General features: G+C 47.1%; 43 non-coding genes across 43 annotated transcripts; 21 read left to right on the forward strand and 22 right to left on the reverse strand.

Annotated features, from left to right (window-relative positions):
• Positions 1 to 6,308: 6,308 nt before the first annotated feature.
• LOC142392925 (5S ribosomal RNA) lies at positions 6,309 to 6,427 on the reverse strand. Its single transcript, XR_012771554.1, has one exon. It is a non-coding gene; the product is annotated as a 5S ribosomal RNA (ribosomal RNA).
• Positions 6,428 to 6,785: 358 nt separating this feature from the next.
• On the forward strand, positions 6,786 to 6,904 carry LOC142392037 (5S ribosomal RNA). Its single transcript, XR_012770709.1, has one exon. It is a non-coding gene; the product is annotated as a 5S ribosomal RNA (ribosomal RNA).
• Positions 6,905 to 7,202: 298 nt separating this feature from the next.
• LOC142392926 (5S ribosomal RNA) lies at positions 7,203 to 7,321 on the reverse strand. The gene has a single exon (XR_012771555.1). It is a non-coding gene; the product is annotated as a 5S ribosomal RNA (ribosomal RNA).
• Positions 7,322 to 7,679: 358 nt separating this feature from the next.
• LOC142392986 (5S ribosomal RNA) lies at positions 7,680 to 7,798 on the forward strand. Its single transcript, XR_012771612.1, has one exon. It is a non-coding gene; the product is annotated as a 5S ribosomal RNA (ribosomal RNA).
• A 298-nt stretch (positions 7,799 to 8,096) lies between these two features.
• LOC142392927 (5S ribosomal RNA) lies at positions 8,097 to 8,215 on the reverse strand. Its single transcript, XR_012771556.1, has one exon. It is a non-coding gene; the product is annotated as a 5S ribosomal RNA (ribosomal RNA).
• A 358-nt stretch (positions 8,216 to 8,573) lies between these two features.
• On the forward strand, positions 8,574 to 8,692 carry LOC142392038 (5S ribosomal RNA). The gene has a single exon (XR_012770710.1). It is a non-coding gene; the product is annotated as a 5S ribosomal RNA (ribosomal RNA).
• Positions 8,693 to 8,990: 298 nt separating this feature from the next.
• LOC142392928 (5S ribosomal RNA) lies at positions 8,991 to 9,109 on the reverse strand. Its single transcript, XR_012771557.1, has one exon. It is a non-coding gene; the product is annotated as a 5S ribosomal RNA (ribosomal RNA).
• A 354-nt stretch (positions 9,110 to 9,463) lies between these two features.
• LOC142392039 (5S ribosomal RNA) lies at positions 9,464 to 9,582 on the forward strand. Its single transcript, XR_012770711.1, has one exon. It is a non-coding gene; the product is annotated as a 5S ribosomal RNA (ribosomal RNA).
• A 298-nt stretch (positions 9,583 to 9,880) lies between these two features.
• On the reverse strand, positions 9,881 to 9,999 carry LOC142392929 (5S ribosomal RNA). The gene has a single exon (XR_012771558.1). It is a non-coding gene; the product is annotated as a 5S ribosomal RNA (ribosomal RNA).
• Positions 10,000 to 10,357: 358 nt separating this feature from the next.
• LOC142392101 (5S ribosomal RNA) lies at positions 10,358 to 10,476 on the forward strand. The gene has a single exon (XR_012770770.1). It is a non-coding gene; the product is annotated as a 5S ribosomal RNA (ribosomal RNA).
• A 298-nt stretch (positions 10,477 to 10,774) lies between these two features.
• LOC142392931 (5S ribosomal RNA) lies at positions 10,775 to 10,893 on the reverse strand. The gene has a single exon (XR_012771560.1). It is a non-coding gene; the product is annotated as a 5S ribosomal RNA (ribosomal RNA).
• Positions 10,894 to 11,251: 358 nt separating this feature from the next.
• Positions 11,252 to 11,370, forward strand: LOC142392040 (5S ribosomal RNA). The gene has a single exon (XR_012770712.1). It is a non-coding gene; the product is annotated as a 5S ribosomal RNA (ribosomal RNA).
• A 298-nt stretch (positions 11,371 to 11,668) lies between these two features.
• Positions 11,669 to 11,787, reverse strand: LOC142392932 (5S ribosomal RNA). The gene has a single exon (XR_012771561.1). It is a non-coding gene; the product is annotated as a 5S ribosomal RNA (ribosomal RNA).
• Positions 11,788 to 12,145: 358 nt separating this feature from the next.
• LOC142392041 (5S ribosomal RNA) lies at positions 12,146 to 12,264 on the forward strand. The gene has a single exon (XR_012770713.1). It is a non-coding gene; the product is annotated as a 5S ribosomal RNA (ribosomal RNA).
• A 298-nt stretch (positions 12,265 to 12,562) lies between these two features.
• LOC142392933 (5S ribosomal RNA) lies at positions 12,563 to 12,681 on the reverse strand. The gene has a single exon (XR_012771562.1). It is a non-coding gene; the product is annotated as a 5S ribosomal RNA (ribosomal RNA).
• Positions 12,682 to 13,035: 354 nt separating this feature from the next.
• LOC142392042 (5S ribosomal RNA) lies at positions 13,036 to 13,154 on the forward strand. The gene has a single exon (XR_012770714.1). It is a non-coding gene; the product is annotated as a 5S ribosomal RNA (ribosomal RNA).
• Positions 13,155 to 13,452: 298 nt separating this feature from the next.
• Positions 13,453 to 13,571, reverse strand: LOC142392934 (5S ribosomal RNA). Its single transcript, XR_012771563.1, has one exon. It is a non-coding gene; the product is annotated as a 5S ribosomal RNA (ribosomal RNA).
• A 358-nt stretch (positions 13,572 to 13,929) lies between these two features.
• On the forward strand, positions 13,930 to 14,048 carry LOC142392043 (5S ribosomal RNA). Its single transcript, XR_012770715.1, has one exon. It is a non-coding gene; the product is annotated as a 5S ribosomal RNA (ribosomal RNA).
• Positions 14,049 to 14,346: 298 nt separating this feature from the next.
• Positions 14,347 to 14,465, reverse strand: LOC142392935 (5S ribosomal RNA). The gene has a single exon (XR_012771564.1). It is a non-coding gene; the product is annotated as a 5S ribosomal RNA (ribosomal RNA).
• A 354-nt stretch (positions 14,466 to 14,819) lies between these two features.
• On the forward strand, positions 14,820 to 14,938 carry LOC142393144 (5S ribosomal RNA). The gene has a single exon (XR_012771763.1). It is a non-coding gene; the product is annotated as a 5S ribosomal RNA (ribosomal RNA).
• Positions 14,939 to 15,236: 298 nt separating this feature from the next.
• Positions 15,237 to 15,355, reverse strand: LOC142393519 (5S ribosomal RNA). Its single transcript, XR_012772118.1, has one exon. It is a non-coding gene; the product is annotated as a 5S ribosomal RNA (ribosomal RNA).
• A 354-nt stretch (positions 15,356 to 15,709) lies between these two features.
• LOC142393010 (5S ribosomal RNA) lies at positions 15,710 to 15,828 on the forward strand. The gene has a single exon (XR_012771634.1). It is a non-coding gene; the product is annotated as a 5S ribosomal RNA (ribosomal RNA).
• Positions 15,829 to 16,126: 298 nt separating this feature from the next.
• On the reverse strand, positions 16,127 to 16,245 carry LOC142393424 (5S ribosomal RNA). The gene has a single exon (XR_012772029.1). It is a non-coding gene; the product is annotated as a 5S ribosomal RNA (ribosomal RNA).
• Positions 16,246 to 16,599: 354 nt separating this feature from the next.
• LOC142392045 (5S ribosomal RNA) lies at positions 16,600 to 16,718 on the forward strand. Its single transcript, XR_012770717.1, has one exon. It is a non-coding gene; the product is annotated as a 5S ribosomal RNA (ribosomal RNA).
• A 298-nt stretch (positions 16,719 to 17,016) lies between these two features.
• On the reverse strand, positions 17,017 to 17,135 carry LOC142393171 (5S ribosomal RNA). Its single transcript, XR_012771789.1, has one exon. It is a non-coding gene; the product is annotated as a 5S ribosomal RNA (ribosomal RNA).
• A 354-nt stretch (positions 17,136 to 17,489) lies between these two features.
• On the forward strand, positions 17,490 to 17,608 carry LOC142392046 (5S ribosomal RNA). The gene has a single exon (XR_012770718.1). It is a non-coding gene; the product is annotated as a 5S ribosomal RNA (ribosomal RNA).
• Positions 17,609 to 17,906: 298 nt separating this feature from the next.
• LOC142393425 (5S ribosomal RNA) lies at positions 17,907 to 18,025 on the reverse strand. Its single transcript, XR_012772030.1, has one exon. It is a non-coding gene; the product is annotated as a 5S ribosomal RNA (ribosomal RNA).
• A 354-nt stretch (positions 18,026 to 18,379) lies between these two features.
• Positions 18,380 to 18,498, forward strand: LOC142392048 (5S ribosomal RNA). Its single transcript, XR_012770719.1, has one exon. It is a non-coding gene; the product is annotated as a 5S ribosomal RNA (ribosomal RNA).
• A 298-nt stretch (positions 18,499 to 18,796) lies between these two features.
• On the reverse strand, positions 18,797 to 18,915 carry LOC142393191 (5S ribosomal RNA). The gene has a single exon (XR_012771808.1). It is a non-coding gene; the product is annotated as a 5S ribosomal RNA (ribosomal RNA).
• A 354-nt stretch (positions 18,916 to 19,269) lies between these two features.
• LOC142393011 (5S ribosomal RNA) lies at positions 19,270 to 19,388 on the forward strand. Its single transcript, XR_012771635.1, has one exon. It is a non-coding gene; the product is annotated as a 5S ribosomal RNA (ribosomal RNA).
• A 298-nt stretch (positions 19,389 to 19,686) lies between these two features.
• LOC142393426 (5S ribosomal RNA) lies at positions 19,687 to 19,805 on the reverse strand. The gene has a single exon (XR_012772031.1). It is a non-coding gene; the product is annotated as a 5S ribosomal RNA (ribosomal RNA).
• Positions 19,806 to 20,159: 354 nt separating this feature from the next.
• LOC142392049 (5S ribosomal RNA) lies at positions 20,160 to 20,278 on the forward strand. The gene has a single exon (XR_012770720.1). It is a non-coding gene; the product is annotated as a 5S ribosomal RNA (ribosomal RNA).
• Positions 20,279 to 20,576: 298 nt separating this feature from the next.
• On the reverse strand, positions 20,577 to 20,695 carry LOC142392936 (5S ribosomal RNA). Its single transcript, XR_012771565.1, has one exon. It is a non-coding gene; the product is annotated as a 5S ribosomal RNA (ribosomal RNA).
• A 354-nt stretch (positions 20,696 to 21,049) lies between these two features.
• On the forward strand, positions 21,050 to 21,168 carry LOC142392050 (5S ribosomal RNA). The gene has a single exon (XR_012770721.1). It is a non-coding gene; the product is annotated as a 5S ribosomal RNA (ribosomal RNA).
• Positions 21,169 to 21,466: 298 nt separating this feature from the next.
• On the reverse strand, positions 21,467 to 21,585 carry LOC142393451 (5S ribosomal RNA). Its single transcript, XR_012772055.1, has one exon. It is a non-coding gene; the product is annotated as a 5S ribosomal RNA (ribosomal RNA).
• A 354-nt stretch (positions 21,586 to 21,939) lies between these two features.
• LOC142392051 (5S ribosomal RNA) lies at positions 21,940 to 22,058 on the forward strand. Its single transcript, XR_012770722.1, has one exon. It is a non-coding gene; the product is annotated as a 5S ribosomal RNA (ribosomal RNA).
• Positions 22,059 to 22,356: 298 nt separating this feature from the next.
• LOC142393535 (5S ribosomal RNA) lies at positions 22,357 to 22,475 on the reverse strand. Its single transcript, XR_012772133.1, has one exon. It is a non-coding gene; the product is annotated as a 5S ribosomal RNA (ribosomal RNA).
• Positions 22,476 to 22,829: 354 nt separating this feature from the next.
• LOC142393012 (5S ribosomal RNA) lies at positions 22,830 to 22,948 on the forward strand. The gene has a single exon (XR_012771636.1). It is a non-coding gene; the product is annotated as a 5S ribosomal RNA (ribosomal RNA).
• Positions 22,949 to 23,246: 298 nt separating this feature from the next.
• Positions 23,247 to 23,365, reverse strand: LOC142392937 (5S ribosomal RNA). The gene has a single exon (XR_012771566.1). It is a non-coding gene; the product is annotated as a 5S ribosomal RNA (ribosomal RNA).
• A 354-nt stretch (positions 23,366 to 23,719) lies between these two features.
• Positions 23,720 to 23,838, forward strand: LOC142393014 (5S ribosomal RNA). Its single transcript, XR_012771638.1, has one exon. It is a non-coding gene; the product is annotated as a 5S ribosomal RNA (ribosomal RNA).
• Positions 23,839 to 24,136: 298 nt separating this feature from the next.
• Positions 24,137 to 24,255, reverse strand: LOC142392938 (5S ribosomal RNA). Its single transcript, XR_012771567.1, has one exon. It is a non-coding gene; the product is annotated as a 5S ribosomal RNA (ribosomal RNA).
• Positions 24,256 to 24,609: 354 nt separating this feature from the next.
• Positions 24,610 to 24,728, forward strand: LOC142392052 (5S ribosomal RNA). The gene has a single exon (XR_012770723.1). It is a non-coding gene; the product is annotated as a 5S ribosomal RNA (ribosomal RNA).
• A 298-nt stretch (positions 24,729 to 25,026) lies between these two features.
• On the reverse strand, positions 25,027 to 25,145 carry LOC142393537 (5S ribosomal RNA). Its single transcript, XR_012772135.1, has one exon. It is a non-coding gene; the product is annotated as a 5S ribosomal RNA (ribosomal RNA).
• Between the last annotated feature and the right edge of the window lie 27 nt (positions 25,146 to 25,172).

Genomic DNA, 25,172 nt, shown 5'->3' on the forward strand with positions numbered 1-25,172 from the left:
GAAGCTTCAGAGTGGTTAGGAGATTGTAAGAAGCCGTCTCCTCACTAGCTCTCCTCAGGAGTAAAAATCCTTGACGTCTCTCTCTCTATCTTTATGAATTTCTAGGTATTTGAACCTGACACTATCCATAGATTATGACATTAAAAACCGAACAAGTTCAACAATACTGTACATCCATGTAGGCCTATTTATTAAACATTAATGTAGCTGTAACCTGTAATGAATCATTCATAATACACAAACAAGTATGCACTAGCCTATCAACTGACTAAGAACGTACACTCATGCAACTTTCATGAGACAACTAAAGGAAAAAAAAGAATATGGACAGAAATAATGACAGAAATAACAAACCATATTCATAATAAGATTTTGAACTTAAATGGGAAAATATAAGTTTGATCCAGCTTAAATAGGTAGCCCATATGGACAGTATTGGTCGGTTAGAGAAGTTGTTTATTTGATGTTATATCTAATATTGCAGAACATCAAAGCCTGTGGAAGAGAGAAGTGTTTGAGGCCCTGGACCTGGTGCGCTCAGAGGTGGAGCGGCGTTTTGATCAGGAGGGACTCCGCGGAGCTGAAGGGCGAGAGCAGGCAGTTCAGGGGAAACGAGTGGATGTTGGTTCCCGGAACTGACCCCCTTTCCACGAGAGCGGCTAAGCCTTGAGCTGGACATACTGAGGGATGTGTGTTGGGGTCCATCCTGCAAACCTTGCAGCCCCAACCCCGCTCCATGCTGTCAGAGGTGGAGAAGCTCATTAGGGTTTCTCTGGCCCCGCCCATATCTGTGGCGGCATCCGAGCGCTCTTTCTCAGCCTGAAAACCTGGCTGCGCAACACCATGACGCAGGAGAGACTAACACATTTGGCCATTATGAACGCTCACAGCGACCTTATGGATGAAAGCCATGTCTCAACCCTGCTTAGAATTTTCATTAGTAGGTCTACTGAGAGAAGGTCGACTTTTGGAAATGTATGAAAGCCCTGAGTCATGAGCGCAGACTTTTCTTTTTTCATTTGTGGTGTATTTTATGCTGTTATGTTCCTTAAATGGCTTGATTTAGTTATCAAATTTTTATTTACTGAACAATAAAGATGCCGTGTTCATATATTCTATTTCTCTTATAATTCAATTCAAATTCAAAAATACTTTATTTATCCCAGAGGGAAATTAAATGTTGATGTAACTCAATTAAATCAAGGAGTAACTGCATGTTATTATAAAATAACTTCAAATCAAATCCTCAATCATTGATAAGTGTGTGTGCTTCCGCCGCCCCTCCCAACAAAAACCCCGCCACCCCAAACAGAACAGTTCCAACATCTCTGGTGTCAGCTGTTTGCTCTCTCCCAACGTCTCAGCTGATGTAAACATCCCTCACACACATAGTAAACTCACTCAGTTACTCGTATAAGAAACACACAGAAAAACATGTTGCCCTGAACTCGGTGCCCTGCACTTGCTCGCTTGCTTGGGTGAGGAGGTGCTACGGTGGCCCTGAAGTGCAAATCACAACGGCAAAAGAGAAAGCGACAACGGCAAATTAAAAATTCATTAAACTTTATATGGAGGAACAAAAACCACTATGTTAAAAAAAATCTGTAATAATGAACTGATACGATAATGGTGGCCTTAGCTTTTTAGACTTTTACACTTTAAATAATACTTTCAAAATAAATTGGCTTAAACAATTTATCAAGAACACATCTTCAATTTGGAACTTCATACCGAATTTAATTTTCTCTAAATTAGGAGAGATGAGGAGGTAACTGGGCTATTTAGTCCATCCCACCTGCAATAAATGGCTACACCGGTGTGCCATTCTGTTTGCCCCCCCCGGCCCTATATTAAATTGGGGATTTTTTAAAAGGCTTAGACAGGCTGGATATAGATAGTTAGATATTGTAGCTGGCTAGTTAGATATAGGCCTACAAATTTAGTAACTAAATGTGTTTGATACTTTAAATAAGTCTTTGATACGTTTTGCTTTATTTTATAACAGCATTTAACCTACAGAAATAAAATGCAGATGATGGCGCGTTCAACTTAGCCTACCTCCACATGTTTTACAGTCATTAAGTCCGCCGTGGGCAATACTGAAGTCACTGCTGCATACAGTGCACCTCGCACGGTGTCATCATTCTTCACCTTCACCAGACATGGATATACTTTAGTATATTCTGCTGTAAAATGAGTCTTATATCTTCGTTTTTTACTCGAGGATTCACCCTCTGCCATTTGGCAGGATGCACAGTTTTGAGTGGTAACTTAGGTAACTGTCAGAGAGTAAATCGAAGCCCTCCCACACCGAACGTTATTGGCTTATTTTGCTGACTAAACCAATCAGCGCGCCCTCTGACAAGCAGTCGCCCTGAGCGCTGGTTGAACAGAGCATCGCTTTGGACAGATACGCACAGGTTTCACACCTCTCCCCACACCCCTCTCTCTCTCGTGCCTGCGCAGTCGAAACGCGCATGGTGCACGAGTTATTGTGTTGCCTGCTCGCTCTCACTCGCATTGAAAAAAAAAAAAAAAAAACACTCCCTAGCATAGTCTAAAATCCGGGATATTTTATCCGACTCGCGGGCATCCGTGATTAACTATCAATATCAGGGAGACTCCCAGAACTTCCGGGAGACTTGGGATGTCTGATCATAGGATGCGAAAGCATCTATGCTACTAAACCAGTCTTCACCATTTCCCCAAAGAAAGACAGCGCCAGTGCATTATGAACCTAATGTATCCTCCTCTCTGCATCAAACACATTCATGCTGCCTTAACTGAAAACTGTAATTTCCACGTTTCAAATTTGAAAGTCAGGCCAAAATGCCATCGTTGTCAATTTGGGGAAAACGGAAAACTCATGCTACAACATTTCAAATGTGAGACTTTCAAAGTAATTAGACTTTGAAACTGTTAAAAGGTTTTAAGATAATCACAGGACTATGGTGGGAAACCGCCCAAACTCACCTTAACCATGGTGTTGGAGCCATTTTCTATTTTTCTCACTTTATGGTGATATTTAGTTATTTAGATTTGTCTGCTTATTGATAATTATTAATTTAGCAATATCTAGTAAATGTACTATGCATTTGGGAGCGGCACTGGTGCTTGGGCTATAGTGGTCTCTGATTGGTTTCTCCTCCCGACTCTCGCCTATCTAACCGGAGCACAGGTGGCTCACTGATGAATTGGATTTCTGATGACGGGTGTTGGAAGGGAAACAGTTTTTTGACCGTGTAGATGTCGTGTAAACATGCTGAACAGTGTTAATTGAGTTTGAGAAGAAAACAAGAAGATCTGTAACGTAAAGAGACCCGAAAGAAAATAAATTCGAGCACTGAGAAATAAGAACGCGCGTCAGAACTTAACTGGATACTCCCGTCAAAGCGACTCCAGCTGATGCAGCCAGGAGGCTGCTGCAATACTCGGTGCCCTGCACTTGCTCGCTTGCTTTGGTGAGGAGGTGCTACGGTGGCCCTGAAGTGCAAATCACAACAGCAAAAGAGAAAGCGACAACAGCAAATTAAAAATTCATTAAACTTTATATGGAGGAACAAAAACCACTATGTTAAAAAAAATCTGTAATAATGAACTGATACGATAATGGTGGCCTTAGCTTTTTAGACTTTTACACTTTAAATAATACTTTCAAAATAAATTGGCTTAAACAATTTATCAAGAACACATCTTCAATTTGGAACTTCATACCGAATTTAATTTTCTCTAAATTAGGAGAGATGAGGAGGTAACTGGGCTATTTAGTCCATCCCACCTGCAGTAAATGGCTACACCGGTGTGCCATTCTGTTTGCCCTCCCCCCCCCCCCCCCCCCCACCCCCCACCCCCCCACCCTCCCCCGCCCTATATTAAATTGGGGATTTTTTTTAAAGGCTTAGACAGGCTGGATATAGATAGTTAGATATTGTAGCTGGCTAGTTAGATATAGGCCTACAAATTTAGTAACTAAATGTGTTTGATACTTTAAATAAGTCTTTGATACGTTTTGCTTTATTTTATAACAGCATTTAACCTACAGAAATAAAATGCAGATGATGGCGCGTTCAACTTAGCCTACCTCCACATGTTTTACAGTCATTAAGTCCGCCGTGGGCAATACTGAAGTCACTATTGCATACAGTGCACCTCGCACGGTGTCATCATTCCTAACCTTCACTAGACATGGATATACTTTAGTATATTCTGCTGTAAAATGAGTCTTATATCTTCGTTTTTTACTCGAGGATTCACCCTCTGCCATTTGGCAGGATGCACAGTTTTGAGTGGTAACTTAGGTAACTGTCAGAGAGTAAATCGAAGCCCTCCCACACCGAACGTTATTGGCTTATTTTGCTGACTAAAACCAAACAGCGCGCCCTCTGACAAGCAGTCGCCCTGAACGCTGGTTGAACAGAGCATCGCTTTGGACAGATACGCACAGGTTTCACACCTCTCCCCACACCCCTCTCTCTCTCGTGCCTGCGCAGTCGAAACGCGCATGGTGCACGAGTTATTGTATTGCCTGCTCGCTCTCACTCGCATTGAAAAAAAAAAAAAAAAAACACTCCCTAGCATAGTCTAAAATCCGGGATATTTTATCCGACTCGCGGGCATCCGTGATTAACTATCAATATCAGGGAGACTCCCGGAACTTCCGGGAGACTTGGGATGTCTGCTCATAGGATGCGAAAGCATCTATGCTACTGCACCAGCCTTCACCATTTCCCCAAAGAAAGACAGCGCCAGTGCATTATGAACCTAATGTATCCTCCTCTTTGCATCAAACACATTCATGCTGCCTTAACTGAAAACTGTAATTTCCACGTTTCAAATTTGAAAGTCAGGCCAAAATGCCATCGTTGTCAATTTGGGGAAAACGGAAAACTCATGCTACAACATTTCAAATGTGAGACTTTCAAAGTAATTAGACTTTGGAACTGTTAAAAGGTTTTAAGATAATCACAGGACTATGGTGGGAAACCGCCCAAACTCACCTTAACCATGGCCTGAACAGGCTAACGTTATGCCTGTTTGGTTCGTTAGCTAGCTAACTAACGCTAACGTTAGCTCATGAACGCTAACAGTCGGAGCAGTAATTAAAACATATTAAGAAACATACTTGCTTGATAACTTACCTTATTTATTCTTTTTCAAACGAATTTTTAAAAAACTGAAAAAGTGAACTCAGCAGGCTCCCCTCAGTGCCCCGGCCTGTGTGCTGGACTGCTGCGTTGCTGACATAGACATAATATACGTTGCTGACATAGACATAATATACGTTGCTGAGCGGGAGAGACTGAATGTTGCTACTGCGCATGCACACTTCTTCTTCTTTGAATGTGCAGTGGGAGTGAGACTGTGTTCCTACATATTGTTGAGTGAGCTTCACTCTAAATAAAGTCATCTTCACTCTAAACACTAAGTTTTTTGCCTTTTTCACCATGAAACTAACTGTTATTTCATAAATATCAGTAATAAGTGCATATTGTAATTAACCAAGTAAAGTTAACGAATTTATGTATGTCAGGGCAGCTATTGGATTTTACAGTGAAGATGTATTGTACATAGATAATCCATGAGCCTAGTCAAGCGGTGAAGTTGTAAAGCAATGAGATGAAAAAAGTGATCAGAGCTTCATCCTCTGTGGCTGGTTGACTGTTAGAGCTTCCAGCAGCCTCTAACTCCCACAGCTTAAACCACAGCTGTCCCTCACAGGGTAGACGTCTCAGATGATGTTCTGACTGGGGTGGTTTATATAATCAATATGTAAAAGTGTTTGTGTAATGGATTATATTCCCTGAACATAGCTGGGGAAATGTTGCATCAGATTCACTTTCTTACGGAGGTCAACACAACAGTATACACACCATCAGGCACTATTTATAACACTCTCGTGCTCTCTCGTGCTCTCTCCTTCACAGTGACGGTGCAGCTGTCAAAACAACACGACTCATGATTAACTTCCGTCTGACAAATCCATGTTAATCACATCATTTTTATCAACAGCGACATTTTCTTTGCAATTGTTACAAAATTACAGTTCAATTTACTTCAACACAGACACAGAAACGAGGAAGTTAACCAGCTTGGGCTGCTGCTGATTGGTTGGCAGACACCTCTGTTTCTGTTTGGCTCTCAGTCTCCATGTTGCTGATCCTGGATCTGCTGAGATGTCCCAGGCCATTGTTGGCTTTGATCCTCATACATTTAACTTTGTCCTGAGAAAGGACAAGTTCCAAAAAGTCAAACAGGGACTACTTTTGCATTTGACGTAGCCAAACTGCATGCGCCTGGAGAAGCCAAAAGGCTTACAGCACCTGGTATTCCCAGGCGGTCTCCCATCCAAGTACTAACCAGGCCCGACTCTGCTTGGCTTCTGAGATCTGACGAGATCAGGCGTGTTCAGGGTGGTGTGGCCGTAAGCCAGCAATAGAATCCCAAACCAGCTTTTTATAGATTCTGAAACAGAATCTGTTATTGTATTCCGACTTCTAAAATAGAACTATACTGTTTAGAGAAGACGCAGTTTATGAGCATGTCGTGGGATTGAGCTTCCCTGGTTTCTCTATATGACAACGGACACAAAACTACACACAGGGAACAGAGGAGCTTGACAGACACTAAGTTATCTGAGAGTCCCATTTTCAGCTGCAGAGAACAATCACATCAGGGAAGTCAACGTGCAGGCTCAACAGCAGCCTCTCAAGCCAGCTCTCTGGTAAAAATAGGGGAAACGTATGGTTCCAGCACCTATATAACATATATTTGTCACAGGGACTGTGGCTTACGGCCACACCGCCCTGAACACGCCCGATCTCGTCCGATCTCGGAAGCCAAGCAGGGTCGGGCCTGGTTAGTACTTGGATGGGAGACCGCTTGGGAATACCAGGTGCTGTAAGCTTTTTTCTCTTCTCTCTGCGGCCTGCATGTAACATCTGACCATCACCGTGTGCCACACAGACACCAGGAAGTTAACCAGCTTGGGCTGCTGCTGATTGGTTGGCAGACACCTCTGTTTCTGTTTGGCTCTCAGTCTCCATGTTGCTGATCCTGGATCTGCTGAGATGTCCCAGGCCATTGTTGGCTTTGATCCTCATACATTTAACTTTGTCCTGAGAAAGGACAAGTTCCAAAAAGTCAAACAGGGACTACTTTTGCATTTGACGTAGCCAAACTGCATGCGCCTGGAGAAGCCAAAAGGCTTACAGCACCTGGTATTCCCAGGCGGTCTCCCATCCAAGTACTAACCAGGCCCGACTCTGCTTGGCTTCTGAGATCTGACGAGATCAGGCGTGTTCAGGGTGGTGTGGCCGTAAGCCAGCAATGGAATCCCAAACCAGCTTTTTATAGATTCTGAAACAGAATCTGTTATTGTATTCCGACTTCTAAAATAGAACTATACTGTTTAGAGAAGACGCAGTTTATGAGCATGTCGTGGGATTGAGCTTCCCTGGTTTCTCTATATGACAACGGACACAAAACTACACACAGGGAACAGAGGAGCTTGACAGACACTAAGTTATCTGAGAGTCCCATTTTCAGCTGCAGAGAACAATCACATCAGGGAAGTCAACGTGCAGGATCAACAGCAGCCTCTCAAGCCAGCTCTCTGGTAAAAATAGGGGAAACGTATGGTTCCAGCACCTATATAACATATATTTGTCACAGGGACTGTGGCTTACGGCCACACCGCCCTGAACACGCCCGATCTCGTCAGATCTCGGAAGCCAAGCAGGGTCGGGCCTGGTTAGTACTTGGATGGGAGACTGCTTGGGAATACCAGGTGCTGTAAGCTTTTTTCTCTTCTCTCTGCGGCCTGCATGTAACATCTGACCATCACCGTGTGCCACACAGACACCAGGAAGTTAACCAGCTTGGGCTGCTGCTGATTGGTTGGCAGACACCTCTGTTTCTGTTTGGCTCTCAGTCTCCATGTTGCTGATCCTGGATCTGCTGAGATGTCCCAGGCCATTGTTGGCTTTGATCCTCATACATTTAACTTTGTCCTGAGAAAGGACAAGTTCCAAAAAGTCAAACAGGGACTACTTTTGCATTTGACGTAGCCAAACTGCATGCGCCTGGAGAAGCCAAAAGGCTTACAGCACCTGGTATTCCCAGGCGGTCTCCCATCCAAGTACTAACCAGGCCCGACTCTGCTTGGCTTCTGAGATCTGACGAGATCAGGCGTGTTCAGGGTGGTGTGGCCGTAAGCCAGCAATGGAATCCCAAACCAGCTTTTTATAGATTCTGAAACAGAATCTGTTATTGTATTCCGACTTCTAAAATAGAACTATACTGTTTAGAGAAGACGCAGTTTATGAGCATGTCGTGGGATTGAGCTTCCCTGGTTTCTCTATATGACAACGGACACAAAACTACACACAGGGAACAGAGGAGCTTGACAGACACTAAGTTATCTGAGAGTCCCATTTTCAGCTGCAGAGAACAATCACATCAGGGAAGTCAACGTGCAGGCTCAACAGCAGCCTCTCAAGCCAGCTCTCTGGTAAAAATAGGGGAAACGTATGGTTCCAGCACCTATATAACATATATTTGTCACAGGGACTGTGGCTTACGGCCACACCGCCCTGAACACGCCCGATCTCGTCCGATCTCGGAAGCCAAGCAGGGTCGGGCCTGGTTAGTACTTGGATGGGAGACCGCTTGGGAATACCAGGTGCTGTAAGCTTTTTTCTCTTCTCTCTGCGGCCTGCATGTAACATCTGACCATCACCGTGTGCCACACAGACACCAGGAAGTTAACCAGCTTGGGCTGCTGCTGATTGGTTGGCAGACACCTCTGTTTCTGTTTGGCTCTCAGTCTCCATGTTGCTGATCCTGGATCTGCTGAGATGTCCCAGGCCATTGTTGGCTTTGATCCTCATACATTTAACTTTGTCCTGAGAAAGGACAAGTTCCAAAAAGTCAAACAGGGACTACTTTTGCATTTGACGTAGCCAAACTGCATGCGCCTGGAGAAGCCAAAAGGCTTACAGCACCTGGTATTCCCAGGCGGTCTCCCATCCAAGTACTAACCAGGCCCGACTCTGCTTGGCTTCTGAGATCTGACGAGATCAGGCGTGTTCAGGGTGGTGTGGCCGTAAGCCAGCAATGGAATCCCAAACCAGCTTTTTATAGATTCTGAAACAGAATCTGTTATTGTATTCCGACTTCTAAAATAGAACTATACTGTTTAGAGAAGACGCAGTTTATGAGCATGTCGTGGGATTGAGCTTCCCTGGTTTCTCTATATGACAACGGACACAAAACTACACACAGGGAACAGAGGAGCTTGACAGACAGTTATCTGAGAGTCCCATTTTCAGCTGCAGAGAACAATCACATCAGGGAAGTCAACGTGCAGGCTCAACAGCAGCCTCTCAAGCCAGCTCTCTGGTAAAAATAGGGGAAACGTATGGTTCCAGCACCTATATAACATATATTTGTCACAGGGACTGTGGCTTACGGCCACACCGCCCTGAACACGCCCGATCTCGTCCGATCTCGGAAGCCAAGCAGGGTCGGGCCTGGTTAGTACTTGGATGGGAGACCGCTTGGGAATACCAGGTGCTGTAAGCTTTTTTCTCTTCTCTCTGCGGCCTGCATGTAACATCTGACCATCACCGTGTGCCACACAGACACCAGGAAGTTAACCAGCTTGGGCTGCTGCTGATTGGTTGGCAGACACCTCTGTTTCTGTTTGGCTCTCAGTCTCCATGTTGCTGATCCTGGATCTGCTGAGATGTCCCAGGCCATTGTTGGCTTTGATCCTCATACATTTAACTTTGTCCTGAGAAAGGACAAGTTCCAAAAAGTCAAACAGGGACTACTTTTGCATTTGACGTAGCCAAACTGCATGCGCCTGGAGAAGCCAAAAGGCTTACAGCACCTGGTATTCCCAGGCGGTCTCCCATCCAAGTACTAACCAGGCCCGACTCTGCTTGGCTTCTGAGATCTGACGAGATCAGGCGTGTTCAGGGTGGTGTGGCCGTAAGCCAGCAATGGAATCCCAAACCAGCTTTTTATAGATTCTGAAACAGAATCTGTTATTGTATTCCGACTTCTAAAATAGAACTATACTGTTTAGAGAAGACGCAGTTTATGAGCATGTCGTGGGATTGAGCTTCCCTGGTTTCTCTATATGACAACGGACACAAAACTACACACAGGGAACAGAGGAGCTTGACAGACACTAAGTTATCTGAGAGTCCCATTTTCAGCTGCAGAGAACAATCACATCAGGGAAGTCAACGTGCAGGATCAACAGCAGCCTCTCAAGCCAGCTCTCTGGTAAAAATAGGGGAAACGTATGGTTCCAGCACCTATATAACATATATTTGTCACAGGGACTGTGGCTTACGGCCACACCGCCCTGAACACGCCCGATCTCGTCAGATCTCGGAAGCCAAGCAGGGTCGGGCCTGGTTAGTACTTGGATGGGAGACCGCTTGGGAATACCAGGTGCTGTAAGCTTTTTTCTCTTCTCTCTGCGGCCTGCATGTAACATCTGACCATCACCGTGTGCCACACAGACACCAGGAAGTTAACCAGCTTGGGCTGCTGCTGATTGGTTGGCAGACACCTCTGTTTCTGTTTGGCTCTCAGTCTCCATGTTGCTGATCCTGGATCTGCTGAGATGTCCCAGGCCATTGTTGGCTTTGATCCTCATACATTTAACTTTGTCCTGAGAAAGGACAAGTTCCAAAAAGTCAAACAGGGACTACTTTTGCATTTGACGTAGCCAAACTGCATGCGCCTGGAGAAGCCAAAAGGCTTACAGCACCTGGTATTCCCAGGCGGTCTCCCATCCAAGTACTAACCAGGCCCGACTCTGCTTGGCTTCTGAGATCTGACGAGATCAGGCGTGTTCAGGGTGGTGTGGCCGTAAGCCAGCAATGGAATCCCAAACCAGCTTTTTATAGATTCTGAAACAGAATCTGTTATTGTATTCCGACTTCTAAAATAGAACTATACTGTTTAGAGAAGACGCAGTTTATGAGCATGTCGTGGGATTGAGCTTCCCTGGTTTCTCTATATGACAACGGACACAAAACTACACACAGGGAACAGAGGAGCTTGACAGACACTAAGTTATCTGAGAGTCCCATTTTCAGCTGCAGAGAACAATCACATCAGGGAAGTCAACGTGCAGGATCAACAGCAGCCTCTCAAGCCAGCTCTCTGGTAAAAATAGGGGAAACGTATGGTTCCAGCACCTATATAACATATATTTGTCACAGGGACTGTGGCTTACGGCCACACCGCCCTGAACACGCCCGATCTCGTCCGATCTCGGAAGCCAAGCAGGGTCGGGCCTGGTTAGTACTTGGATGGGAGACCGCTTGGGAATACCAGGTGCTGTAAGCTTTTTTCTCTTCTCTCTGCGGCCTGCATGTAACATCTGACCATCACCGTGTGCCACACAGACACCAGGAAGTTAACCAGCTTGGGCTGCTGCTGATTGGTTGGCAGACACCTCTGTTTCTGTTTGGCTCTCAGTCTCCATGTTGCTGATCCTGGATCTGCTGAGATGTCCCAGGCCATTGTTGGCTTTGATCCTCATACATTTAACTTTGTCCTGAGAAAGGACAAGTTCCAAAAAGTCAAACAGGGACTACTTTTGCATTTGACGTAGCCAAACTGCATGCGCCTGGAGAAGCCAAAAGGCTTACAGCACCTGGTATTCCCAGGCGGTCTCCCATCCAAGTACTAACCAGGCCCGACTCTGCTTGGCTTCTGAGATCTGACGAGATCAGGCGTGTTCAGGGTGGTGTGGCCGTAAGCCAGCAATGGAATCCCAAACCAGCTTTTTATAGATTCTGAAACAGAATCTGTTATTGTATTCCGACTTCTAAAATAGAACTATACTGTTTAGAGAAGACGCAGTTTATGAGCATGTCGTGGGATTGAGCTTCCCTGGTTTCTCTATATGACAACGGACACAAAACTACACACAGGGAACAGAGGAGCTTGACAGACACTAAGTTATCTGAGAGTCCCATTTTCAGCTGCAGAGAACAATCACATCAGGGAAGTCAACGTGCAGGCTCAACAGCAGCCTCTCAAGCCAGCTCTCTGGTAAAAATAGGGGAAACGTATGGTTCCAGCACCTATATAACATATATTTGTCACAGGGACTGTGGCTTACGGCCACACCGCCCTGAACACGCCCGATCTCGTCCGATCTCGGAAGCCAAGCAGGGTCGGGCCTGGTTAGTACTTGGATGGGAGACCGCTTGGGAATACCAGGTGCTGTAAGCTTTTTTCTCTTCTCTCTGCGGCCTGCATGTAACATCTGACCATCACCGTGTGCCACACAGACACCAGGAAGTTAACCAGCTTGGGCTGCTGCTGATTGGTTGGCAGACACCTCTGTTTCTGTTTGGCTCTCAGTCTCCATGTTGCTGATCCTGGATCTGCTGAGATGTCCCAGGCCATTGTTGGCTTTGATCCTCATACATTTAACTTTGTCCTGAGAAAGGACAAGTTCCAAAAAGTCAAACAGGGACTACTTTTGCATTTGACGTAGCCAAACTGCATGCGCCTGGAGAAGCCAAAAGGCTTACAGCACCTGGTATTCCCAGGCGGTCTCCCATCCAAGTACTAACCAGGCCCGACTCTGCTTGGCTTCTGAGATCTGACGAGATCAGGCGTGTTCAGGGTGGTGTGGCCGTAAGCCAGCAATGGAATCCCAAACCAGCTTTTTATAGATTCTGAAACAGAATCTGTTATTGTATTCCGACTTCTAAAATAGAACTATACTGTTTAGAGAAGACGCAGTTTATGAGCATGTCGTGGGATTGAGCTTCCCTGGTTTCTCTATATGACAACGGACACAAAACTACACACAGGGAACAGAGGAGCTTGACAGACAGTTATCTAAGAGTCCCATTTTCAGCTGCAGAGAACAATCACATCAGGGAAGTCAACGTGCAGGCTCAACAGCAGCCTCTCAAGCCAGCTCTCTGGTAAAAATAGGGGAAACGTATGGTTCCAGCACCTATATAACATATATTTGTCACAGGGACTGTGGCTTACGGCCACACCGCCCTGAACACGCCCGATCTCGTCCGATCTCGGAAGCCAAGCAGGGTCGGGCCTGGTTAGTACTTGGATGGGAGACCGCTTGGGAATACCAGGTGCTGTAAGCTTTTTTCTCTTCTCTCTGCGGCCTGCATGTAACATCTGACCATCACCGTGTGCCACACAGACACCAGGAAGTTAACCAGCTTGGGCTGCTGCTGATTGGTTGGCAGACACCTCTGTTTCTGTTTGGCTCTCAGTCTCCATGTTGCTGATCCTGGATCTGCTGAGATGTCCCAGGCCATTGTTGGCTTTGATCCTCATACATTTAACTTTGTCCTGAGAAAGGACAAGTTCCAAAAAGTCAAACAGGGACTACTTTTGCATTTGACGTAGCCAAACTGCATGCGCCTGGAGAAGCCAAAAGGCTTACAGCACCTGGTATTCCCAGGCGGTCTCCCATCCAAGTACTAACCAGGCCCGACTCTGCTTGGCTTCTGAGATCTGACGAGATCAGGCGTGTTCAGGGTGGTGTGGCCGTAAGCCAGCAATGGAATCCCAAACCAGCTTTTTATAGATTCTGAAACAGAATCTGTTATTGTATTCCGACTTCTAAAATAGAACTATACTGTTTAGAGAAGACGCAGTTTATGAGCATGTCGTGGGATTGAGCTTCCCTGGTTTCTCTATATGACAACGGACACAAAACTACACACAGGGAACAGAGGAGCTTGACAGACACTAAGTTATCTGAGAGTCCCATTTTCAGCTGCAGAGAACAATCACATCAGGGAAGTCAACGTGCAGGCTCAACAGCAGCCTCTCAAGCCAGCTCTCTGGTAAAAATAGGGGAAACGTATGGTTCCAGCACCTATATAACATATATTTGTCACAGGGACTGTGGCTTACGGCCACACCGCCCTGAACACGCCCGATCTCGTCCGATCTCGGAAGCCAAGCAGGGTCGGGCCTGGTTAGTACTTGGATGGGAGACCGCTTGGGAATACCAGGTGCTGTAAGCTTTTTTCTCTTCTCTCTGCGGCCTGCATGTAACATCTGACCATCACCGTGTGCCACACAGACACCAGGAAGTTAACCAGCTTGGGCTGCTGCTGATTGGTTGGCAGACACCTCTGTTTCTGTTTGGCTCTCAGTCTCCATGTTGCTGATCCTGGATCTGCTGAGATGTCCCAGGCCATTGTTGGCTTTGATCCTCATACATTTAACTTTGTCCTGAGAAAGGACAAGTTCCAAAAAGTCAAACAGGGACTACTTTTGCATTTGACGTAGCCAAACTGCATGCGCCTGGAGAAGCCAAAAGGCTTACAGCACCTGGTATTCCCAGGCGGTCTCCCATCCAAGTACTAACCAGGCCCGACTCTGCTTGGCTTCTGAGATCTGACGAGATCAGGCGTGTTCAGGGTGGTGTGGCCGTAAGCCAGCAATGGAATCCCAAACCAGCTTTTTATAGATTCTGAAACAGAATCTGTTATTGTATTCCGACTTCTAAAATAGAACTATACTGTTTAGAGAAGACGCAGTTTATGAGCATGTCGTGGGATTGAGCTTCCCTGGTTTCTCTATATGACAACGGACACAAAACTACACACAGGGAACAGAGGAGCTTGACAGACAGTTATCTGAGAGTCCCATTTTCAGCTGCAGAGAACAATCACATCAGGGAAGTCAACGTGCAGGCTCAACAGCAGCCTCTCAAGCCAGCTCTCTAGTAAAAATAGGGGAAACGTATGGTTCCAGCACCTATATAACATATATTTGTCACAGGGACTGTGGCTTATGGCCACACCGCCCTGAACACGCCCGATCTCGTCCGATCTCGGAAGCCAAGCAGGGTCGGGCCTGGTTAGTACTTGGATGGGAGACCGCTTGGGAATACCAGGTGCGGTAAGCTTTTTTCTCTTCTCTCTGCGGCCTGCATGTAACATCTGACCATCACCGTGTGCCACACAGACACCAGGAAGTTAACCAGCTTGGGCTGCTGCTGATTGGTTGGCAGACACCTCTGTTTCTGTTTGGCTCTCAGTCTCCATGTTGCTGATCCTGGATCTGCTGAGATGTCCCAGGCCATTGTTGGCTTTGATCCTCATACATTTAACTTTGTCCTGAGAAAGGACAAGTTCCAAAAAGTCAAACAGGGACTACTTTTGCATTTGACGTAGCCAAACTGCATGCGCCTGGAGAAGCCAAAAGGCTTACAGCACCTGGTATTCCCAGGCGGTCTCCCATCCAAGTACTAACCAGGCCCGACTCTGCTTGGCTTCTGAGATTTGACGAGATCAGGCGTGTTGAGGGTGGTGTGGCCGTAAGCCAGCAATGGAATCACAAACCAGCTTTTTATAGATTCTGAAACAGAATCTGTTATTGTATTCCGACTTCTAAAATAGAACTATACTGTTTAGAGAAGACGCAGTTTATGAGCATGTCGTGGGATTGAGCTTCCCTGGTTTCTCTATATGACAACGGACACAAAACTACACACAGGGAACAGAGGAGCTTGACAGACAGTTATCTGAGAGTCCCATTTTCAGCTGCAGAGAACAATCACATCAGGGAAGTCAACGTGCAGGCTCAACAGCAGCCTCTCAAGCCAGCTCTCTGGTAAAAATAGGGGAAACGTATGGTTCCAGCACCTATATAACATATATTTGTCACAGGGACTGTGGCTTACGGCCACACCGCCCTGAACACGCCCGATCTCGTCCGATCTCGGAAGCCAAGCAGGGTCGGGCCTGGTTAGTACTTGGATGGGAGACCGCTTGGGAATACCAGGTGCGGTAAGCTTTTTTCTCTTCTCTCTGCGGCCTGCATGTAACATCTGACCATCACCGTGTGCCACACAGACACCAGGAAGTTAACCAGCTTGGGCTGCTGCTGATTGGTTGGCAGACACCTCTGTTTCTGTTTGGCTCTCAGTCTCCATGTTGCTGATCCTGGATCTGCTGAGATGTCCCAGGCCATTGTTGGCTTTGATCCTCATACATTTAACTTTGTCCTGAGAAAGGACAAGTTCCAAAAAGTCAAACAGGGACTACTTTTGCATTTGACGTAGCCAAACTGCATGCGCCTGGAGAAGCCAAAAGGCTTACAGCACCTGGTATTCCCAGGCGGTCTCCCATCCAAGTACTAACCAGGCCCGACTCTGCTTGGCTTCTGAGATTTGACGAGATCAGGCGTGTTCAGGGTGGTGTGGCCGTAAGCCAGCAATGGAATCACAAACCAGCTTTTTATAGATTCTGAAACAGAATCTGTTATTGTATTCCGACTTCTAAAATAGAACTATACTGTTTAGAGAAGACGCAGTTTATGAGCATGTCGTGGGATTGAGCTTCCCTGGTTTCTCTATATGACAACGGACACAAAACTACACACAGGGAACAGAGGAGCTTGACAGACAGTTATCTGAGAGTCCCATTTTCAGCTGCAGAGAACAATCACATCAGGGAAGTCAACGTGCAGGCTCAACAGCAGCCTCTCAAGCCAGCTCTCTGGTAAAAATAGGGGAAACGTATGGTTCCAGCACCTATATAACATATATTTGTCACAGGGACTGTGGCTTACGGCCACACCGCCCTGAACACGCCCGATCTCGTCCGATCTCGGAAGCCAAGCAGGGTCGGGCCTGGTTAGTACTTGGATGGGAGACCGCTTGGGAATACCAGGTGCTGTAAGCTTTTTTCTCTTCTCTCTGCGGCCTGCATGTAACATCTGACCATCACCGTGTGCCACACAGACACCAGGAAGTTAACCAGCTTGGGCTGCTGCTGATTGGTTGGCAGACACCTCTGTTTCTGTTTGGCTCTCAGTCTCCATGTTGCTGATCCTGGATCTGCTGAGATGTCCCAGGCCATTGTTGGCTTTGATCCTCATACATTTAACTTTGTCCTGAGAAAGGACAAGTTCCAAAAAGTCAAACAGGGACTACTTTTGCATTTGACGTAGCCAAACTGCATGCGCCTGGAGAAGCCAAAAGGCTTACAGCACCTGGTATTCCTAGGCGGTCTCCCATCCAAGTACTAACCAGGCCCGACTCTGCTTGGCTTCTGAGATCTGACGAGATCAGGCGTGTTCAGGGTGGTGTGGCCGTAAGCCAGCAACGGAATCACAAACCAGCTTTTTATAGATTCTGAAACAGAATCTGTTATTGTATTCCGACTTCTAAAATAGAACTATACTGTTTAGAGAAGACGCAGTTTATGAGCATGTCGTGGGATTGAGCTTCCCTGGTTTCTCTATATGACAACGGACACAAAACTACACACAGGGAACAGAGGAGCTTGACAGACAGTTATCTGAGAGTCCCATTTTCAGCTGCAGAGAACAATCACATCAGGGAAGTCAACGTGCAGGCTCAACAGCAGCCTCTCAAGCCAGCTCTCTGGTAAAAATAGGGGAAACGTATGGTTCCAGCACCTATATAACATATATTTGTCACAGGGACTGTGGCTTACGGCCACACCGCCCTGAACACGCCCGATCTCGTCCGATCTCGGAAGCCAAGCAGGGTCGGGCCTGGTTAGTACTTGGATGGGAGACCGCTTGGGAATACCAGGTGCTGTAAGCTTTTTTCTCTTCTCTCTGCGGCCTGCATGTAACATCTGACCATCACCGTGTGCCACACAGACACCAGGAAGTTAACCAGCTTGGGCTGCTGCTGATTGGTTGGCAGACACCTCTGTTTCTGTTTGGCTCTCAGTCTCCATGTTGCTGATCCTGGATCTGCTGAGATGTCCCAGGCCATTGTTGGCTTTGATCCTCATACATTTAACTTTGTCCTGAGAAAGGACAAGTTCCAAAAAGTCAAACAGGGACTACTTTTGCATTTGACGTAGCCAAACTGCATGCGCCTGGAGAAGCCAAAAGGCTTACAGCACCTGGTATTCCCAGGCGGTCTCCCATCCAAGTACTAACCAGGCCCGACTCTGCTTGGCTTCTGAGATTTGACGAGATCAGGCGTGTTCAGGGTGGTGTGGCCGTAAGCCAGCAATGGAATCACAAACCAGCTTTTTATAGATTCTGAAACAGAATCTGTTATTGTATTCCGACTTCTAAAATAGAACTATACTGTTTAGAGAAGACGCAGTTTATGAGCATGTCGTGGGATTGAGCTTCCCTGGTTTCTCTATATGACAACGGACACAAAACTACACACAGGGAACAGAGGAGCTTGACAGACAGTTATCTGAGAGTCCCATTTTCAGCTGCAGAGAACAATCACATCAGGGAAGTCAACGTGCAGGCTCAACAGCAGCCTCTCAAGCCAGCTCTCTGGTAAAAATAGGGGAAACGTATGGTTCCAGCACCTATATAACATATATTTGTCACAGGGACTGTGGCTTACGGCCACACCGCCCTGAACACGCCCGATCTCGTCCGATCTCGGAAGCCAAGCAGGGTCGGGCCTGGTTAGTACTTGGATGGGAGACCGCTTGGGAATACCAGGTGCTGTAAGCTTTTTTCTCTTCTCTCTGCGGCCTGCATGTAACATCTGACCATCACCGTGTGCCACACAGACACCAGGAAGTTAACCAGCTTGGGCTGCTGCTGATTGGTTGGCAGACACCTCTGTTTCTGTTTGGCTCTCAGTCTCCATGTTGCTGATCCTGGATCTGCTGAGATGTCCCAGGCCATTGTTGGCTTTGATCCTCATACATTTAACTTTGTCCTGAGAAAGGACAAGTTCCAAAAAGTCAAACAGGGACTACTTTTGCATTTGACGTAGCCAAACTGCATGCGCCTGGAGAAGCCAAAAGGCTTACAGCACCTGGTATTCCCAGGCGGTCTCCCATCCAAGTACTAACCAGGCCCGACTCTGCTTGGCTTCTGAGATCTGACGAGATCAGGCGTGTTCAGGGTGGTGTGGCCGTAATCCAGCAACGGAATCACAAACCAGCTTTTTATAGATTCTGAAACAGAATCTGTTATTGTATTCCGACTTCTAAAATAGAACTATACTGTTTAGAGAAGACGCAGTTTATGAGCATGTCGTGGGATTGAGCTTCCCTGGTTTCTCTATATGACAACGGACACAAAACTACACACAGGGAACAGAGGAGCTTGACAGACAGTTATCTGAGAGTCCCATTTTCAGCTGCAGAGAACAATCACATCAGGGAAGTCAACGTGCAGGCTCAACAGCAGCCTCTCAAGCCAGCTCTCTGGTAAAAATAGGGGAAACGTATGGTTCCAGCACCTATATAACATATATTTGTCACAGGGACTGTGGCTTACGGCCACACCGCCCTGAACACGCCCGATCTCGTCCGATCTCGGAAGCCAAGCAGGGTCGGGCCTGGTTAGTACTTGGATGGGAGACCGCTTGGGAATACCAGGTGCGGTAAGCTTTTTTCTCTTCTCTCTGCGGCCTGCATGTAACATCTGACCATCACCGTGTGCCACACAGACACCAGGAAGTTAACCAGCTTGGGCTGCTGCTGATTGGTTGGCAGACACCTCTGTTTCTGTTTGGCTCTCAGTCTCCATGTTGCTGATCCTGGATCTGCTGAGATGTCCCAGGCCATTGTTGGCTTTGATCCTCATACATTTAACTTTGTCCTGAGAAAGGACAAGTTCCAAAAAGTCAAACAGGGACTACTTTTGCATTTGACGTAGCCAAACTGCATGCGCCTGGAGAAGCCAAAAGGCTTACAGCACCTGGTATTCCCAGGCGGTCTCCCATCCAAGTACTAACCAGGCCCGACTCTGCTTGGCTTCTGAGATTTGACGAGATCAGGCGTGTTCAGGGTGGTGTGGCCGTAAGCCAGCAATGGAATCACAAACCAGCTTTTTATAGATTCTGAAACAGAATCTGTTATTGTATTCCGACTTCTAAAATAGAACTATACTGTTTAGAGAAGACGCAGTTTATGAGCATGTCGTGGGATTGAGCTTCCCTGGTTTCTCTATATGACAACGGACACAAAACTACACACAGGGAACAGAGGAGCTTGACAGACAGTTATCTGAGAGTCCCATTTTCAGCTGCAGAGAACAATCACATCAGGGAAGTCAACGTGCAGGCTCAACAGCAGCCTCTCAAGCCAGCTCTCTGGTAAAAATAGGGGAAACGTATGGTTCCAGCACCTATATAACATATATTTGTCACGGGGACTGTGGCTTACGGCCACACCGCCCTGAACACGCCCGATCTCGTCCGATCTCGGAAGCCAAGCAGGGTCGGGCCTGGTTAGTACTTGGATGGGAGACCGCTTGGGAATACCAGGTGCTGTAAGCTTTTTTCTCTTCTCTCTGCGGCCTGCATGTAACATCTGACCATCACCGTGTGCCACACAGACACCAGGAAGTTAACCAGCTTGGGCTGCTGCTGATTGGTTGGCAGACACCTCTGTTTCTGTTTGGCTCTCAGTCTCCATGTTGCTGATCCTGGATCTGCTGAGATGTCCCAGGCCATTGTTGGCTTTGATCCTCATACATTTAACTTTGTCCTGAGAAAGGACAAGTTCCAAAAAGTCAAACAGGGACTACTTTTGCATTTGACGTAGCCAAACTGCATGCGCCTGGAGAAGCCAAAAGGCTTACAGCACCTGGTATTCCCAGGCGGTCTCCCATCCAAGTACTAACCAGGCCCGACTCTGCTTGGCTTCTGAGATCTGACGAGATCAGGCGTGTTCAGGGTGGTGTGGCCGTAAGCCAGCAATGGAATCACAAACCAGCTTTTTATAGATTCTGAAACAGAATCTGTTATTGTATTCCGACTTCTAAAATAGAACTATACTGTTTAGAGAAGACGCAGTTTATGAGCATGTCGTGGGATTGAGCTTCCCTGGTTTCTCTATATGACAACGGACACAAAACTACACACAGGGAACAGAGGAGCTTGACAGACAGTTATCTGAGAGTCCCATTTTCAGCTGCAGAGAACAATCACATCAGGGAAGTCAACGTGCAGGCTCAACAGCAGCCTCTCAAGCCAGCTCTCTGGTAAAAATAGGGGAAACGTATGGTTCCAGCACCTATATAACATATATTTGTCACAGGGACTGTGGCTTACGGCCACACCGCCCTGAACACGCCCGATCTCGTCCGATCTCGGAAGCCAAGCAGGGTCGGGCCTGGTTAGTACTTGGATGGGAGACCGCTTGGGAATACCAGGTGCTGTAAGCTTTTTTCTCTTCTCTCTGCGGCCTGCATGTAACATCTGACCATCACCGTGTGCCACACAGACACCAGGAAGTTAACCAGCTTGGGCTGCTGCTGATTGGTTGGCAGACACCTCTGTTTCTGTTTGGCTCTCAGTCTCCATGTTGCTGATCCTGGATCTGCTGAGATGTCCCAGGCCATTGTTGGCTTTGATCCTCATACATTTAACTTTGTCCTGAGAAAGGACAAGTTCCAAAAAGTCAAACAGGGACTACTTTTGCATTTGACGTAGCCAAACTGCATGCGCCTGGAGAAGCCAAAAGGCTTACAGCACCTGGTATTCCCAGGCCGTCTCCCATCCAAGTACTAACCAGGCCCGACTCTGCTTGGCTTCTGAGATCTGACGAGATCAGGCGTGTTCAGGGTGGTGTGGCCGTAAGCCAGCAACGGAATCACAAACCAGCTTTTTATAGATTCTGAAACAGAATCTGTTATTGTATTCCGACTTCTAAAATAGAACTATACTGTTTAGAGAAGACGCAGTTTATGAGCATGTCGTGGGATTGAGCTTCCCTGGTTTCTCTATATGACAACGGACACAAAACTACACACAGGGAACAGAGGAGCTTGACAGACAGTTATCTGAGAGTCCCATTTTCAGCTGCAGAGAACAATCACATCAGGGAAGTCAACGTGCAGGCTCAACAGCAGCCTCTCAAGCCAGCTCTCTGGTAAAAATAGGGGAAACGTATGGTTCCAGCACCTATATAACATATATTTGTCACAGGGACTGTGGCTTACGGCCACACCGCCCTGAACACGCCCGATCTCGTCCGATCTCGGAAGCCAAGCAGGGTCGGGCCTGGTTAGTACTTGGATGGGAGACCGCTTGGGAATACCAGGTGCTGTAAGCTTTTTTCTCTTCTCTCTGCGGCCTGCATGTAACATCTGACCATCACCGTGTGCCACACAGACACCAGGAAGTTAACCAGCTTGGGCTGCTGCTGATTGGTTGGCAGACACCTCTGTTTCTGTTTGGCTCTCAGTCTCCATGTTGCTGATCCTGGATCTGCTGAGATGTCCCAGGCCATTGTTGGCTTTGATCCTCATACATTTAACTTTGTCCTGAGAAAGGACAAGTTCCAAAAAGTCAAACAGGGACTACTTTTGCATTTGACGTAGCCAAACTGCATGCGCCTGGAGAAGCCAAAAGGCTTACAGCACCTGGTATTCCCAGGCGTTCTCCCATCCAAGTACTAACCAGGCCCGACTCTGCTTGGCTTCTGAGATCTGACAAGATCAGGCGTGTTCAGGGTGGTGTGGCTGTAAGCCAGCAATGGAATCACAAACCAGCTTTTTATAGATTCTGAAACAGAATCTGTTATTGTATTCCGACTTCTAAAATAGAACTATACTGTTTAGAGAAGACGCAGTTTATGAGCATGTCGTGGGATTGAGCTTCCCTGGTTTCTCTATATGACAACGGACACAAAACTACACACAGGGAACAGAGGAGCTTGACAGACAGTTATCTGAGAGTCCCATTTTCAGCTGCAGAGAACAATCACATCAGGGAAGTCAACGTGCAGGCTCAACAGCAGCCTCTCAAGCCAGCTCTCTGGTAAAAATAGGGGAAACGTATGGTTCCAGCACCTATATAACATATATTTGTCACAGGGACTGTGGCTTACGGCCACACCGCCCTGAACACGCCCGATCTCGTCCGATCTCGGAAGCCAAGCAGGGTCGGGCCTGGTTAGTACTTGGATGGGAGACCGCTTGGGAATACCAGGTGCGGTAAGCTTTTTTCTCTTCTCTCTGCGGCCTGCATGTAACATCTGACCATCACCGTGTGCCACACAGACACCAGGAAGTTAACCAGCTTGGGCTGCTGCTGATTGGTTGGCAGACACCTCTGTTTCTGTTTGGCTCTCAGTCTCCATGTTGCTGATCCTGGATCTGCTGAGATGTCCCAGGCCATTGTTGGCTTTGATCCTCATACATTTAACTTTGTCCTGAGAAAGGACAAGTTCCAAAAAGTCAAACAGGGACTACTTTTGCATTTGACGTAGCCAAACTGCATGCGCCTGGAGAAGCCAAAAGGCTTACAGCACCTGGTATTCCCAGGCGGTCTCCCATCCAAGTACTAACCAGGCCCGACTCTGCTTGGCTTCTGAGATCTGACGAGATCAGGCGTGTTCAGGGTGGTGTGGCCGTAAGCCAGCAACGGAATCACAAACCAGCTTTTTATAGATTCTGAAACAGAATCTGTTATTGTATTCCGACTTCTAAAATAGAACTATACTGTTTAGAGAAGACGCAGTTTATGAGCATGTCGTGGGATTGAGCTTCCCTGGTTTCTCTATATGACAACGGACACAAAACTACACACAGGGAACAGAGGAGCTTGACAGACAGTTATCTGAGAGTCCCATTTTCAGCTGCAGAGAACAATCACATCAGGGAAGTCAACGTGCAGGCTCAACAGCAGCCTCTCAAGCCAGCTCTCTGGTAAAAATAGGGGAAACGTATGGTTCCAGCACCTATATAACATATATTTGTCACAGGGACTGTGGCTTACGGCCACACCGCCCTGAACACGCCCGATCTCGTCCGATCTCGGAAGCCAAGCAGGATCGGGCCTGGTTAGTACTTGGATGGGAGACCGCTTGGGAATACCAGGTGCTGTAAGCTTTTTTCTCTTCTCTCTGCGGCCTGCATGTAACATCTGACCATCACCGTGTGCCACACAGACACCAGGAAGTTAACCAGCTTGGGCTGCTGCTGATTGGTTGGCAGACACCTCTGTTTCTGTTTGGCTCTCAGTCTCCATGTTGCTGATCCTGGATCTGCTGAGATGTCCCAGGCCATTGTTGGCTTTGATCCTCATACATTTAACTTTGTCCTGAGAAAGGACAAGTTCCAAAAAGTCAAACAGGGACTACTTTTGCATTTGACGTAGCCAAACTGCATGCGCCTGGAGAAGCCAAAAGGCTTACAGCACCTGGTATTCCCAGGCGGTCTCCCATCCAAGTACTAACCAGGCCCGACTCTGCTTGGCTTCTGAGATCTGACGAGATCAGGCGTGTTCAGGGTGGTGTGGCCGTAAGCCAGCAACGGAATCACAAACCAGCTTTTTATAGATTCTGAAACAGAATCTGTTATTGTATTCCGACTTCTAAAATAGAACTATACTGTTTAGAGAAGACGCAGTTTATGAGCATGTCGTGGGATTGAGCTTCCCTGGTTTCTCTATATGACAACGGACACAAAACTACACACAGGGAACAGAGGAGCTTGACAGACAGTTATCTGAGAGTCCCATTTTCAGCTGCAGAGAACAATCACATCAGGGAAGTCAACGTGCAGGCTCAACAGCAGCCTCTCAAGCCAGCTCTCTAGTAAAAATAGGGGAAACGTATGGTTCCAGCACCTATATAACATATATTTGTCACAGGGACTGTGGCTTACGGCCACACCGCCCTGAACACGCCCGATCTCGTCCGATCTCGGAAGCCAAGCAGGGTCGGGCCTGGTTAGTACTTGGATGGGAGACCGCTTGGGAATACCAGGTGCTGTAAGCTTTTTTCTCTTCTCTCTGCGGCCTGCATGTAACATCTGACCATCACCGTGTGCCACACAGACACCAGGAAGTTAACCAGCTTGGGCTGCTGCTGATTGGTTGGCAGACACCTCTGTTTCTGTTTGGCTCTCAGTCTCCATGTTGCTGATCCTGGATCTGCTGAGATGTCCCAGGCCATTGTTGGCTTTGATCCTCATACATTTAACTTTGTCCTGAGAAAGGACAAGTTCCAAAAAGTCAAACAGGGACTACTTTTGCATTTGACGTAGCCAAACTGCATGCGCCTGGAGAAGCCAAAAGGCTTACAGCACCTGGTATTCCCAGGCGTTCTCCCATCCAAGTACTAACCAGGCCCGACTCTGCTTGGCTTCTGAGATCTGACAAGATCAGGCGTGTTCAGGGTGGTGTGGCTGTAAGCCAGCAATGGAATCACAAACCAGCTTTT

This window comes from Odontesthes bonariensis, chromosome 11 (assembly GCF_027942865.1).
Source record: "Odontesthes bonariensis isolate fOdoBon6 chromosome 11, fOdoBon6.hap1, whole genome shotgun sequence".
NCBI classification, from domain to species: Eukaryota; Metazoa; Chordata; class Actinopteri; order Atheriniformes; family Atherinopsidae; genus Odontesthes; species Odontesthes bonariensis.